The 15952-nt window shown below is 32.1% G+C and overlaps 1 pseudogene; it reads left to right on the forward strand.

Moving 5' to 3' along the window:
* The first annotated feature begins 15079 nt into the window (after nucleotides 1-15079).
* On the forward strand, nucleotides 15080-15469 carry LOC149250329 (protein NRT1/ PTR FAMILY 3.1 pseudogene; annotated as a pseudogene).
* Nucleotides 15470-15952: the final 483 nt, after the last annotated feature.

The following is a 15952-nucleotide window of genomic DNA, read 5'->3' on the forward strand; positions in this document are numbered from 1 at the left end:
ACTTGTGAATGCATACCTGGAAGAAAATTCTCTGTAGTTTTTACCTCATGAATATTCAAATTCTTCCTTTGATTTATCAAAATTCTGACTTTGTTAAAAATCATCTCATTATTTATTTTAAATCGGACTATGCAATCAGTCTAAAAAAATCTATTTATTCATGTTCAGGAAATATAAAATTCATAAAATTCACCATAAATAAATATGAAACTATGCTTCCCTTTTGAATTGCAACAACAATTTATTACCCTTGCTCATTCCGAATAACTTGAGAAAAATTTGCATTGTTATAGTGATTGTTCAATAATGTCTTCAGTAAATAAATATGATACGTATTGCAGCATCAGATAATAAACTAAAGACCAGAATGAGATAAAGCCACTAATTGTGGAAAAATATCAACACAGATTTAAATGTGCCAGATGCATACTCAATTAAATTCCGTCAATACATTATTTGAAATAGGCAAAGATGCATTCATGGGTAGAGGTATTGTTGCAAGAAATTTTAAAAAGGAAAAGAAGAATTAAAACTTTCTGATAAGAAGAAAATGTTTCACTGAAAACGTATATGATATGAGAAGGGTTGATTGCTTTGTTTTATTTATATCTACAGAACTGTTGAAAATAAATTAACTACATTAATTCCACTCCTATTCTAACCATATACATGAAAATGACTAGGTATAGTCATATTTCCAGTTTAACCATTTTCTCATTTTAATCCTTGCATATATGTACAATTCAAATGTTAGTAATAAAAATACAAATCTAACTAAACTAAGAAAGATAAATCTATAAATAGAATGCACAATTATTGTTAGCAACTTAATTAAAATCTCTTTCTCTTGAAATTTCCTTTCCAATTGAATACCAATTGGATCATAGAAATCTGGATGGATTTCTATTAATAATTGGGAAATGTTCAAAAGAGGAGATGAAAGGCCAGATTGTGGATATGAACTTTTACATTCAAAGGCCTGGAAAAAATTGTTAGTATTATGTACAAATGTTAAATTATTAACAATCTTCCATGAAAGAAAATTTTCCAAAAATTTTTCAAATGAATTAATGAAAAATAGATGGAAATCTGTCAAATAAAATGGAAAATTATTAATTGAATTGGATTGTTGACCAGATTGTAAAATTACATTCTCTTGTTGACATTGCTTTTGAGAAGATAGAAGCTTTTGATGAAACATTAGCATTGATTGAAATTGAAATGTTAATAGCTTTTGATGCTCATGATTATAATATAAAACTTCAATTTTCCAACAGGGCAATGCATCAATTGAATGTTTGATAGTAAAGTGCTCAATATGCCAGCGTAAAGTATCAAAAATCTGAAAAATAAAATTAGAAATAAAATCATATTTTAAACAAAAACAAGTGAGGAAACGAAAATAAAATGAAATCATTATTGTTATAACTAATGTTACAACACAATTGGGATCATTTTGAAATAATTTCTTTTTCACAAGGATTGGCCAGAATTATGGAATTTGAGTAATTTCGAATTCCAATTTGTGAATTCGAAAGAGAATTATGATTATGAATAGGAATGAAAGTTTGATCATGATATGAATCATAAATTGGAATATTTTCTCGAATAGTGAAATCATGAAGATAATTTGCTACTCTAGAATGAGGATTGGTTGGAAAAATTTCTAATTTGAAATGTTCCTCATTTTCAAATGTTATTTGAATTTTCTCATGAAGACTCTCTTTAGAAGAATAGAAATCAACATCCTCAATGTCAGAGTAATTATCATAAATGACTTCACAAGATTCTCTAGAATTCCCTTCAATCTCACCCAATATATCCAAACAAGGAGGAACAAGAATTTCATGTTCATTAATGGCAAAAGAATGATCAATTATTGTTTCTCTATCTTGATAAAAATTTATTGGTAATTCATTTAAATCATCCTCTTTAATTTCTGAAATATCATTAATACCAAGAGGGGAAAAATTACCATCATTAAAAATACCAGGATAAAAGAAAAAATGTGAATCTGAAATCATGCAATTAAAAATGTCTCGGTTTAAGAACCCTTGTGCATTATGCTCATTGTAAATTTTAGATTGCAGATCATTCCATTGTGTACTCATGTTTTTTTTAAGAAGATTACTTTGCTGCTCTGATTTCAGCGTTTGCTGATCATGGAAAGATTCAGAAATTTGTACAGCAGTTTACATGCTATTATTTACTTTGATTTTTGCTTGCACTTGTTGATTTGTAATCTGATTTTCTGAATTTAATGTAGAGTAACTTTCAGATTCCAATGCAGCTCTTTCTCCAAAATTGTTGTTGTTGTCTTCTTGCATTTGATTAGAAATATTTTCCACGCTTTGTGAAACCACTTTATCATAATTTATTTGGACATCCATATTGGAATTCTCGTTTATGTTGGAAGGGGATGGATCAAAATTCAAACTAATTTCATATGAATTGGGAATGGGAGGAAGAGAACAAATATGTTTAAACCAATCTAGTGATTCTTCTTTCGTAGGTTTATTTTTGACTTTAAATTTTAAACAATTCAAATGAAATCGAATATTAAAATCTCTAACAGACTCATTTTATTTTCATAGATATTCAATTAAATCATATACCTTATCATAATCATAGCCATCAAATCTACAAATGAAAATTGTAACAAATTGATCCCAGCTATGAATTGAGGCAACCAGAAAAGTTCTACACCAGTTTCTGGCTTCTGCTGCAAATGTGAGAGTAAAAATTCTGTATAAGATCCCTTCATCAATTCCTTGAAAATCATAACTTGAAACATTTTGAATAAATTGAAGGACATGATTAAAAGTAGAAGAATTTTTCTTACCATTAAATTTTACCTAAGACAAGAGTCTTACCATTTCAGGTGGAGTATTCGAAGATGCACGTCCATGGATACAACTCCAAATTAGAAGTTTAAAAGGAGCCACCGTGATTTAAATAAAATGTTAAAATTGAAAAGGCTCCAATAGACAAAAAGTCTCAGTCCTCATTCTAGCGCCAGTATGTTGAAGCCTCGAAAATTGTTGCAATAACATGGGGGATGACCACCCAGTCCGGACCTTAAAACAACTCATTTTCTGTTTGGAATGGTGGTTCCAACTGGTTCAAATAAGTCCAGTTATCTTCTCTCAATTATCCAATGGTTTTAAAATATTACTTTCATTTACCAATGTTGAAGAGAAATCGGATCAACCCTCTTGCTGATCAAGGAAGAAAGTGATCCTTAAGCTGATTTAGGGCTCAGCGAATCCACTACTAAAGTTTGCTTATTTGGGAAGAGGACTTAAAAGAATGTACAAATTATTCTAAATGCAAAATTGTTCTAAGATGCAAGCAAAAGAAACTATCTTAATCCTATCTCAATTAGGCAGATATAGATCTAACCCAACCAAGAACAGATATTTATAATATTGGGATTGAAATATGTCTTGTTTATAATGAATATCAAGTTAATGAAGTAGTTCAACTAACTGACATTATGGATACTAAACACATCCTATTGAGACCTTTTAACTGAAATAATCTATCAACAACACTCAGGAAGAAGTTCACAAAATGATATTGATCATTTAATCAGTAACTTGAATTATTAAACAATAATATGCAGAAGAAGTTCACATCATATCACTATTTATTCATCCAATATTAAAAACAGATTTATGAGTAAATAGTTACTCAGGAATCAGAATTCAACCCATAAGAGCAGAGATAAATAACAACATAAAATAGAGGCAAATTACCCATACCAACAAAAGTGCACAAATATGTCAATAAATTGACACCATTCTTGTTATCATAAAATAAAACCAGCATTTAATATAATAATATTCAAAATACCAATTTATTGAATCCATTTTTCTAGCTTCGGTCTCTAATAGTCCTTACAATGCCTGAGCTTCTGCTTTCAAAGCCAGAACTACAATTGTGCAAACTCTATTCATTATACATAACCCAAAATGTAAAAGAAAAACCTCAATAATCTCCAGATCTAAGATTCCACTCCTTCCACCTACAACTCTAAATCCCTATTACAAAAGTGCTTTTAGAATTCCAGAATTATAGAGGAGAGCAACTTTTTTAACATTTTGCAATCTGCTATTTATAATATTTGCAAAATAATTCTTGAGAGGAAAGTTTATTGAAGAAAAATTTGTCCAATCAATTTTAGTTGCCCAAAATTCTCATCTTTAATTGTTAGAGTATTCTCATTGATTGAGATATTTTTCTCTATATCTCTTCTACTATTTTTCTACAAAAAGAAATCAAAATAAATTAAGATACAACAATGAAATCAAAATATCAATTCTAGCATTAAAATAAATACAATCAAATTCAATTTAAATAAAGAATTAAAAATAAAATATAACTTCTCTATTAACGCCTGAGATGGTTTAATTGGCCAAGAATATTTTTGATGAACGAATCTGTAATTAGAAGAGGCTTGGGCAAATGAAAATGAAGAAAATAAAACTCAAAAAATTGATTTTGTTTTTCAAAAATCAGAGCTTGATCTTCTACCTAATTTTTTACCCAATAAATGACTAAATATGTTAGTGAAACCTCCTCATAAATGTTCTCCTTGACTTTATCTTTCCAATGAGTCATCCTGGGCTTCATTTGGCCAAGTATAACTCAATCTATGAGCCTCCAAAGTTGATGAGTCAAAAATGGCATAATTTTGGAATTTTTGTTGTTGAGCTAAAAATCAGAGTTTTAATTAAAAATTTAATCCTAAACTAGAATTCTAATTATCTAATAATTCATTCTAATTTAGTTGTTAATCATAAACTATAATTAATTAATATTAATCTAACTAATTAATATAATTAACTATTTATAAACTAATTAATACTAAATAATAATTTAATTTTAATTTAATTTAATTAATTAAATTTTATATATTAATTAATTTTTTTAATTTAAAATTTAATATTAAATATTAAATAACTATTTTAATATTAATTTAAAACTATCCTACACCACTATATTTATATTACTACTTTACTCATACGTATGAGTAAAAGCTTCAAACTAAAAACCAAACTACAAAGCTCATACGCGACTTTGGTTAAAACAACACGTCTTTGACTTTTCGCAATCGCACATCGGGAGGTAAGGGTCATCGAATTTTTTTAAAAATGTGTCAAGTGAAATTTTGCGATGCGATTTTGCGATCCGATGTATTATTATTATTATTATTATTATTATTATTATTATTATTATTATATGTATTTTTGTATTAAATTTTAATTTAGGTTTTATTTTAATGATGTTTAATTTAGTTATGAAATTTTCTGAAGCTTAATTTGCCTATCTAAACTATAGCCACTTTGACATTTTTTATTTTTCGAGATTAGTAGTTTATTTGGAAATTGGAGTAAATTTCTAAAATCTCGATGCTTCATGATTTGGCTATATAAGTAAAAATAAAAAATGTTTGTGAGAACTAAGGGTTAATAGTTAAAATTAATGCATTATTGAGCTAATTTATTTACAAAAATGGAATATTGTATATTTTATGCATTTTAACCCAGGCAACATAAATGATTAGACTTCAAAGGAGTGTCATTTACGAAGTAGTTGACCAAATGAGGCGAAACAAGTATCAATGAGAAGCTTATAAAAAATCGATTTTAACATGGAAATCAAAACAAGAATCTAAAGAAAATGAAAAATGAACAAAAGCGTAGGATAATCAACTAAATAAAAATCCTAAAAGGTGTTTAGCTGAAATTTTTATATAAAGGGTCCCCATTATTTGAAGTGAACAAATCAAAAATGGGGGGGTTGTGTTTTAGCACAACAGGACCTAATGGAACCTCATAGAGGCTTGGGTTTAGAAAGCCCATGGAGAAAGGAGGTGTTGGAGATTCTATTGTGTTAGGACCTGATGGAACCTCATGGAGACTAGGGTTTAAAGAGCTCCCGGAGAAAGGAGGCATTAGAGAGTCTATGGTGTTGGAACCTGATGGAACCTCATGGAGAATTGAGTTTTGAGTGATCTTGGGGAAAGGAAGAATTAGGGAGTCTATTGTATTGGGACTTAATGGAACCTCATGGGGAATTGAGGTTAGAGAACTCTTAGGGAAAGCAAGCGTTAGAGCTTCTATGATATTGGGACCTCATGGAACCTCATGAAGGCTTGGGTTTAGAGAAATCCTAGGGAAAGAAGGCTTTGGAGAGTCTATGGTGTTGGGACTTGATGGAACCTCATGGAGAATTAGTTTTAGAGAAACCCTAGGGAAAGGAGGTGTTGGAGATTCGATGGTGTTGGGACTTGATAAAACCTCATGGAGACATGGGTTTAGAGAGCTCTTGAGGAAAGGGGAAATTGGAGAGTTTATAGTGTTGGGACCTAATGGAACCTCATGGAGACCTGGGTTCAGAGAGCTCAAAGGGAAGGGAGGTATTACAGATTCTATGCTATTGGTACATAATGGAACCTCATGGATAGTTGGGTTTAGGGTGCTCTTGGGGAAAGGATGCATTGTAGAGTTTATGGTATTAGGACGTGATGGAACCTCATGGAGACTTGGCTTTACAGAGATCCTGGGGAATGAGGCAGTGGAGAGTCTATGATATTGGGACCTAATGAAACCTCATGGAGACTTTGGTTTTGTGGAGCTCCTAGGGAAAGGAGGCATTAGAGAGTCCTAGGGAAAGGAGGTATAGAGAGCTCCTAGGGAAAGGAGGCATTGGGGAGACTACTTTAAATTTTAAAATTTATTTTGGAAATATTCTTAAATTATAATACTTCGAATTTAAATTTTTATGAATATGCTAATAAATTACATGCTTAAGTAATTATATTTATTTATTTATTTACTTTATTCATGTATTATATTTTGAATATCTCAATTTTATATATGAAATATAAAGAGAGTTTTAGTCATATCTTTTAATTTCAACACAAATTTCAATTATTCATTAATCATAATTTATTACTTACCAAAATATTGGTATTTAAATAACACATATCTAACTATTAGATGTTTTTTCTTTCCCTATTAGTATGTTTTCCTTATTCACTTTGTTATAAATTTTATAGGAACTTCTTAAAATCATAAGTGAGTTGTGTAATTTACAAAATTCTAGTACTCGAAGAGTTTAGAGCATTGAATCCATTTATGTATTTAAAAACCACTTTTAAATAACAATAAATCTTATTTTTATCCAAAATTGTAAGCACTAAATTTTAGTAGGAAAGGAGAAAATTAAAATCGCCCTTCAAATTATATTTATCATAAAATTTTATCGCAATATAACCAAGTGCATTAATAATTTTAATTCATAAATATACACACCATATTCATATAATGTAAAAAATATATTAGAATAAAAATATGTTTGAATTTAAAATATAATTATTTTATCGATGGATAAGTTGATATTGGAATTTAAATGTGTTTTGAATTTAAAATATATTTATTTTATCTATGGATTAGTCGTAAGGTTTAAATGATAAAGAAAAATATTCTTATGATAATTTATAAAAATACTCAATGAAAATACTCTTCATGCCAAAATAATAAATTAATAATATTCTATAACTAAGAGAATAAGTTATCATAAATATAATAAATAATAACTAAAAATATATATAATTATCATTTGCAACACATGTCGCAAAGGAGACGCCTTAAGTATTTCCAATGACACTTGCATATGTGTTTGGATTTTGCACAATTTTGCGCCAGAGCATTTTTCCAAGGCTTATGAGCAATTGTAAGATGCCTTTGAGGGACACATAATATCAAATTGGTAAAGGACCCTCACAGTATAATAAAAGCTCATAGTGTTGCAACCATATTTTCCTTACAGAGACATGCAAGATTCTGCTAGATACTCTTCACAGTGTAGGTTGAGAATTTCAACCTCTGCTAATACTGCTCTCCTCCGATTAATCTCTTCTTTGTCAACTCCCCATAGTTTCGTCACAGCAATCACTTTTCCTCCTAGCATTTCTACTCTGTAAACTGTTCCAGTTCCTCCACTTCCCACCATGCGAGCACTCTCCAAATGCTCCAAAACATCTTCTATTGTAAAGCTGAGTTCCTGGAAGGCAGTCATCTTCCATTTCTCCTCTTCAAGATTTTCATCCCTATATTTCCTACCACCAACATGACTTATAAACTGGTTATAGTAGCATGTTTTTCCAACTATGAGAATAAATACTACTAGACTAGGCAACCATATAATCTCCCATATATTATGAAATTTCTTCTTAGTATCTAGCATGTAATATGAGGAAGAAGTGAGGTAAGGGTCATTTAAATTCATGAATGGAGACTCTGTTAGGACTCTGCCATAGAGACCTGGGTTTCCTACGAAAACATTATTGTTCATGTTTCTGGAAAGCCAATTTGAAAGCACATGGCCTGAGAGATGATTGAAGGAAACATTGAAACATTCTAAGGGAGCACAATGCTGGAATTCTAGGGGAATCATCCCGATGAGGGCATTATGGGATAGATGAAGAACTCTGAGATAGGGAATACTTTCCAGTTAAGGAGGGATCAATACAGTCAACTTAGCTCAATTCAATGTACACCAGCTTTTGGCATTTGACAATGTTTCTGGGGATGCTACCAGAAATCCTATTGCTCTGCAGTTCAAATTTGTATACAAAATTGCAATGTGCAAAGGAAGGAATATTTCCTGATAAATTTGCAAAAGCTGCTGAAAATATTTGTAGAATTGGTGTAGCCCATATATTTAGAGGAAGGTTGTCCTACAGAGGATTATAAGAAACATTTAGGTAGTCTAGTGTAGGTGAATTAAAGAGATTAGAAGGCAAATATCTAGTGAGATTTTTCCATTACATGTATACAAAGGACAAGTTTTCAAGCTTTCCAAATCCGAAATGAATGTGGCCACTGAACTTGTTTTGTTGAATTCTGACTCTGTGCAAAGTGGGAAAATTTGTAAGATTATAAGGGATTTCTCTTGTGAACTGGTTGGAGAAGAGGATAAGTGCAGCTAACTAGTTACCTGCACATAGGTCAAATGCTTTATTAAATTTCTCAAAGCTTTATTTTGTAGTTGAATGAATTGTTCTTATTCTCATCAAAAGTTTTACATCAAAACCTTGGTGGCTATCTAGTTCTCTCATATTTTAAAAATTTAATTCATAGAAGCAATTTGTTTTTTGAAACAATTACTTGAAAACAGACAACAATCCTGGTAAACGAATACATAATCATCATAAACTTTGAAAGCGGGAAAATGCATATAGATGTGGGTACGTGTTTATGTAGCATGGAAAACTGAACTATCAAAGCATTGAATGCCATCATAATCATAACACCACAAAGAAAATTATCATCATCATTCTCATTGACTTTTGTATTCTTGAACAACAGTCCACAAACATGCCTCCTTTGCTGCACTTACTCATCAATATGGCATAGGTTATCTCACTTCAAACCAGTTATAATAACATGAGATATGATGCTAGTATACAAGAGCTTTGCTTTACATCATATTTGTAGTGACTTCAAATCCTTCAAAATGTATTTAATTATGCTACAGGGAATGCTGGAAAACTACTACAAAAGTTTATCATGCATCATAAATTGATTTCTAGATCGAGGTGCTCTTGTCACTATACATATTGAACTATTGATATCCCATTTATACCTATATGTAAAAAAATATAGACCATACCAAGGCTTAAAATTATTTAAAATCATCAACATAAACATGGCCTCCTTTGCCAACTATGAGAATGAATAATTCTAGATCGGGCAACCATATAATCTCCCATATATTTTGAAATTTCTTCTTAGTATCTAGCGTGTAATATGGGGAAGAAGTGAGGTAAGGGTCATTTAAATTCATGCATGGAGACTCTTCTAGGTCTCTACCATAGAGACCTGGGTTTCCTATGAAAAAAATATTGTCCATTCTTCTCAAAAGCCAATATGAAGGCATAGGGCCTTAGAGATGATTGAAGGATACATTGAAACATTCTAACGGAGCACAATTTTGCAATTCTAGGGGAATCATCCCAGTGAGGGCATCATGGGATAGATGAAGAACGTCGAGACAGGGAATACTTTCCAGTTCAGGAGGAATCACTCCAGTCAACTTATTTTGGCTCAACTCAATGTAAGCCATATTTTTTCATTTGACAATGTTTCTGGGGATGCTACCAAAAATCCTATTGCCCTACAGTTCAAACTTGTATACAAAGTTGCAATGTGCAAGGAAGGAATATTTCTCGATAAATTTGCAAAAGCTACTGAAAACATTTGTAGGATTGGTGTAGCCTATATATTTGGAGGAAGGTTGCCTTGCAGAGGATTATAAGAAACATTTACGTACTCTAGTGTAGGTGAATTAAAGAGATGAGAAGGCAAATATCCAGTGAGATTGTTTCATGACATGTCTACAAAGGACAAGTTTTCAATTTTTCCAAATCCCAAAGGAATGTGGCCACTGGGCTTGTTTTGTTGGATCTTGACTCTGTGCAGAGTGGGACAATTTGTAAGATTATAAGGGATTTCTCCTGTGAACTGGTTAGGGAAGAGGATAAGTGCAACTAACTAGTTACCTGCACATAGGTCAAATGCTTTATTGAATTTCTCAAAGGTTAATGTTGTAGTTGAATGAATTGTTCTTATTCTCATCAAAAGTTTACATCAAAACCTTGGTGGCTACCTGGTTCTCTCATATTTTAAAAATTTAATTCATAGAAGTAGACTATTTGTGAAGAAATTACTCAAAAACAGATAACTATCCTGGTAAACGAATACATAATCATCATAAACTTTGAAAGCGGGAAAACAGATATTGATGTGGGTACGTGTTTATGTAGCATGGAAAACTGTGATTAATCCCATCATTCCAGATACCAATTAAAAAATAAGCTAATTCATCAACATAAAAATCCAAAAATAAACCCATGTCCTACAAAACGGATGTGTCAAAGCATTAAATGCCCTCAAAATCATAAAACTACAAAAGAAATTCCCATCATCATTCTCATTGACTTTTGTACTCTCGAACAACAACAGTCCACAAACATGCCTCCTTCACTACACTTACTCATCAATATGGCATAGGTTATCTCACTTCAAACCAATTATAATAACATGAGATATGATGCTAGTATACAAGAGATTTTTTTTTACGTCATATCTGTAGTGACTTCAAAGTCTTCAAAATGTATTGAATTATGCTACAGGGAATGGTGGAAAACTACTAAAAAAGTTTATCATGCATCATATATCGATTTCTAGACCTGGGTGCTCTTTTCACTATAAATATTGAATTTTTTGATATCCCATTTATACCTATATGTAAAAAATATACACCAGACCGAGGCTTAAACTTATTTAAAATCATAAACATAAACAAGGCCTCCTTTCCATAGCTTATTTCTTGACAAGGATTACAATGTAAGTAGTGACATTTATAGCATATTTATAAGTGCATTCTATAAGTATGGTAATATTAATGAAGATCTAAAGGCCTTTAATCAGTTGGAATATGAAGGATAAGCTCCAAATACAGAGACATGCATGATTCTGCTAGATACTCTTCATAATGTAGGTAGAGAATTTCAACCTCTGCTAATACTACTCTCCTCCGATTAATATCCTCTTTATCAACTCTCCATGGCTTCTTCATAGCAATCACTTTTCCTCCTAGCATTTCTTCTCTATAAATTGAGCCAATTGCTCCACTTCCCACCATGTGAGCACTCGCCAAACACTCTGGAACATCTTCTATTGTAAAGCTCAGTTCTTAGAAGGCAGTCATCTTCCATTGGTCCTCTTCAAGATTTTCCTCCCTATATTTCCCACCACCAGCATGACCTATAAACTAGTTATAGTAACATGCTTTTCCAACTATGAGAATGAATATTGCTAAACCAGGAAACCATATAATCTCCCATATATTATGGAATTTCTTCTTAGTATCTGGCATGTAATATGAGGAAGCAGTAAGGTAAGGGTCATTTAAATTCATGCATGGAGACTCTGCTAGGACTCTACAATAGAGACCTGGGTTTCCTGTGAAAAATTATTGTCTATGCTTCTAAAAAGCCCATTTGAACCCACGGAGCCTGAGAGATGATTGATGGATACATTGGAACGTTCTAAGGGAGCATAATTCTGGAATTCTAGTGGAATCATCCTGCTGAGGGCATTATGGGACAGATGAAGAACACCGAGATAGGGAAGACTTGCCAGTTTAGGAGGGATCACTCCAATCAACTTATTTTGGCCCAATTCAATGTACACTAGCTTTTGGCATTTGACAATGTTTATGGGGATGCTACCAGAAATCCTATTACCATGCAGTTCAAACATGTATACAAAAATTGCAATGTGCAAAGGAAGGAAGATTTCCTGATAAATTTGCAAAAGGTGCTAAAAATATTTGCAGGATTGGTGTAGCCCAGATATTTGGAGGAAGGCTTCCTTGCATCATATTATAAGAAACATTTAGGTACTCTATTGTAGGTGAATTAAAGAGACCAGAAGGAAAATATCTTGTGAGATTATTCCATGGCATGTCTACAAAGGACAATTTTTGAAGCTTTCCCAATCCAAAATAAATGTGGCCACTGAGCTTGTTTTAATGAATCCTGACTCTGTGCAGAGTGGGACAATTTGTAATATTATAAGGGATTTCTCTTGTGAACTGGCTGGAGAAGAGGATAAGTGAAACTAACTGGATACCTACACATAGTTCAAATGCTTTATTGAATTTCTCAAAGATTAATGTTGTAGTTGAATGAATTGTTCTTATTCTCATCATAAGTTTTACATCAAAACCTTGGTGGCTACCTGGTTCTCTCAGGTTTTAAAAATTTAATTCATAGACTCAATATGTTTTGTGAAACAATTACTCAAAAATAGACAGCAATCGTGCTAAACAAATACATAATCATCATAAACTTTGAAAGTTGGCAAACAAATATAGATTTGGGTACATGTTTATGTAGCATGGAAAATTATGATTAATCCTGGCATTCCAAATACCAATTAACAAATAAGCTACATCATCGACATAAAAATCGAGAAAGAAACCCATGTCCTACAAAACTAAAGAGTCAAAGCATTGAATGCCCTCAAAACAATAACACTACAAAGAAAATTCTCATCATCATTCTCATTGACTTTTGTATTCTGGAAAACGACATTCCATAAGCATGCCTCCTTTGCTACACTTACTCATCAAAATGGCACAGGTTATCTCATTAATCATAATTTATTACTTACCAAAAATTGGTATTTAAATAACAGATATCTAACTATTAGATGTTTTTTTTTTCTCTCTTAGTATGTTTCCTTGATTCACTTTGTTATAAATTTTATAGGAATTTCTTAAAATCATAATTGAGTAGTGTAATTTATAGAATTCTAGTACTGGAAGAGTTTAGAGCATTGAATCCATCTATGTATTTAAAAATCATTTTTAAATAACGATAAATCTTAATTTTATCCAAAATTGTATGTACTAAATTTTAGTGAGAAAGGGAAAAACTAAAACCGCCCTTCAAATTAGATTTATCATAAATTTTTATCACAATATAACCTAGTGCATTAATAATTTTAATTCATAAATATACACACCATATTCATATAATGTAAAAATTATATTGGAATTAAAATATTTTTATTTTATCTATAGTTGAAAATGGAATTAAAATGTGTTTTGAATTTAAAATATAATTATTTTATCTATGAATTAGTTGTAATGTTCAAATGATAAAGAAAAATATTCTTATGATAATTTATAAAAATACTCAATGAAAATACTCTTCATGCCAAAATAATAACTTAATAATATTTTAAAAATAAGAGAATAAGTTATCATAAATATAATAATTAAAAATTAAAAATATATATAATTAGCATTTGCACCAATGGAAACATCGTAAGTATTTCCAATGACACTTGTAAGTGTTTCCAATTACACTTGCATATATGTTTGGATTTTGCACAAGTTTGTGCCAGAGAAGTTTTCCAAGGCTTGTGATCAATTGTAATATGCCTTTGAGGGACACATAATATTAAATTGGCAAAGGACCCTCCCAGTACCATAAAATCTCATAGTGCAGTAACCATATTGGCCTTACAGAGACATGCAAGATTATGCTAGATACTCTTCATAGTGTAGGTTGAGAATTTCAACCTCTTCTAATAGTGATCTCCTCTGATTAATATCTTCTTTATCAACTCTCCACAACTTCTTCACATCAATCACTTTGCCTGTTGGCATTTCTTCTCTCTAAACTGTGCTAGTGTCTCCACTTCCCACCATGTGAGCACTCTCCAAATGCTCCAAAACATCTTCTATTGTAAGACTCGGTTCCTAGAAGGCAGTCATATTCCATTGATCCTCTTCAAGTTTTTCCTCCCTATATTTTGCCACAACCAGCATGACCTATAAACTGGTTATAGCAGCGTGTTTTTCCAACTATGAGAATGAATACTACTAGACCAGGAAACCATATAATCTCCCATATATCATGAAATTTCTTCTTAGTATATAGCATGTAATATGAGGAAGAAGTGAGTTAAGGGTCATTTAAACTCATGCATTGAGACTCTGCTAGGACTTTGCCACTGAGACCTAGGTTTCCTGCGAAAACATTACTATCTATGCTTCTAAAAATCCCATCTTAAGGAACATGTCTTGAGAGATGATTGAAGGAGACATTGAAACATTCTAAGGGAACACAATTCTGGATTTCTATGGGAACCATCCCAGTGAGGGCATTATGGGACAAATTAAGAACATCAAGATAGAGAAGACTTTTCCAGTTCATGAGGGGTCACTCCAGTCAACTTATTTTGGCTCAATTCAATGTACACGAGCTTTTGGCATTTGACAATGCTTTTAGGGATGCTACCAAAAATCCTATTGCCCTGCAGTTCAAACTTGTATACAAAATTGCAATGTGCAAAGGAAAGAAGATTTCCTGATAAGTTTACAAAAGCTGTTGAAAATATTTGTAGGATTGGTGTAGCCCAGATATTTGGAGGAAGGTTTCCTTGCAGAGGATTATGCCATCGAATACATCTAGGGGCTCAAAACTATTATGCGAACAGTGCCCATATTCTCCTACGAAATCTCCAATCGAGTCACGGTCGTGCAGAGAAACATGTTCATCATTATAAAAGCCCAGACCATGGATAGGAGGCTCAGCTCCAACAACTTCAAAATACCCGTAGGATCGTTCTCCATATTCTCCCTGCTGACTCTCATCACATGGCTGCCATTTTACGATAGGGTAGTGGTTCCCATCGCCCGACGCATAACAAGAGATAACGACGGGATCACCATGCTTCAAAGAATGGGGATCGAATTCACCTTTTCAACATTCTTTATGATCGTGACTGGTTTTGTTGAAGTTAAGAGAAGGAATAATTCCCTAAGCCATGGCATGGCAGAGCAAGCATTAGCCATCGTCCCCATCTCTACGTTGTGACTTCTTCTCTAGTTTTGCGTCGTCGGTCTAGCAAAATTGTTGCACTCGATTGATAGTATCGAGAAAGAGCGAGGTCAATCTGTGTAGAATTTCCCACTATAGATCACTAGATTATGCAATATAATAAAGAAAAATACTTGATCTACTTCTACAAACAAACTTGCGGAAGCTTAATCGATTTTGAGAAAGATCAGATATAACACATATAACAAAGAATGAGTAATAAATCACGCATGAATACTCTGGGGAAAGCCTCAGCTAAAAACTACGATCTCTGTATTATCGTAGAAGTGGAAACATGTCCAGATTACACAAATATTTAGCTCACAAGATATCAATCTCTCGGTACAATCCCTCAATGTTGCTCATAGACTGAATAGACACAAAATATACCTTCCCTTAGTCCTCTGAGCCTCCTATTTCCTTGCGCAGTTTCTCCTGGGTCCTCTGGCTGCCACCTGTGTGAATTGACCTCTCACACAA

Source organism: Pinus tabuliformis, chromosome 7 (assembly GCF_031772625.1).
Source record: "Pinus tabuliformis cultivar Carrire ecotype Pingquan chromosome 7, CPIR1, whole genome shotgun sequence".
In the NCBI taxonomy this organism is placed as follows: Eukaryota; Viridiplantae; Streptophyta; class Pinopsida; order Pinales; family Pinaceae; genus Pinus; species Pinus tabuliformis.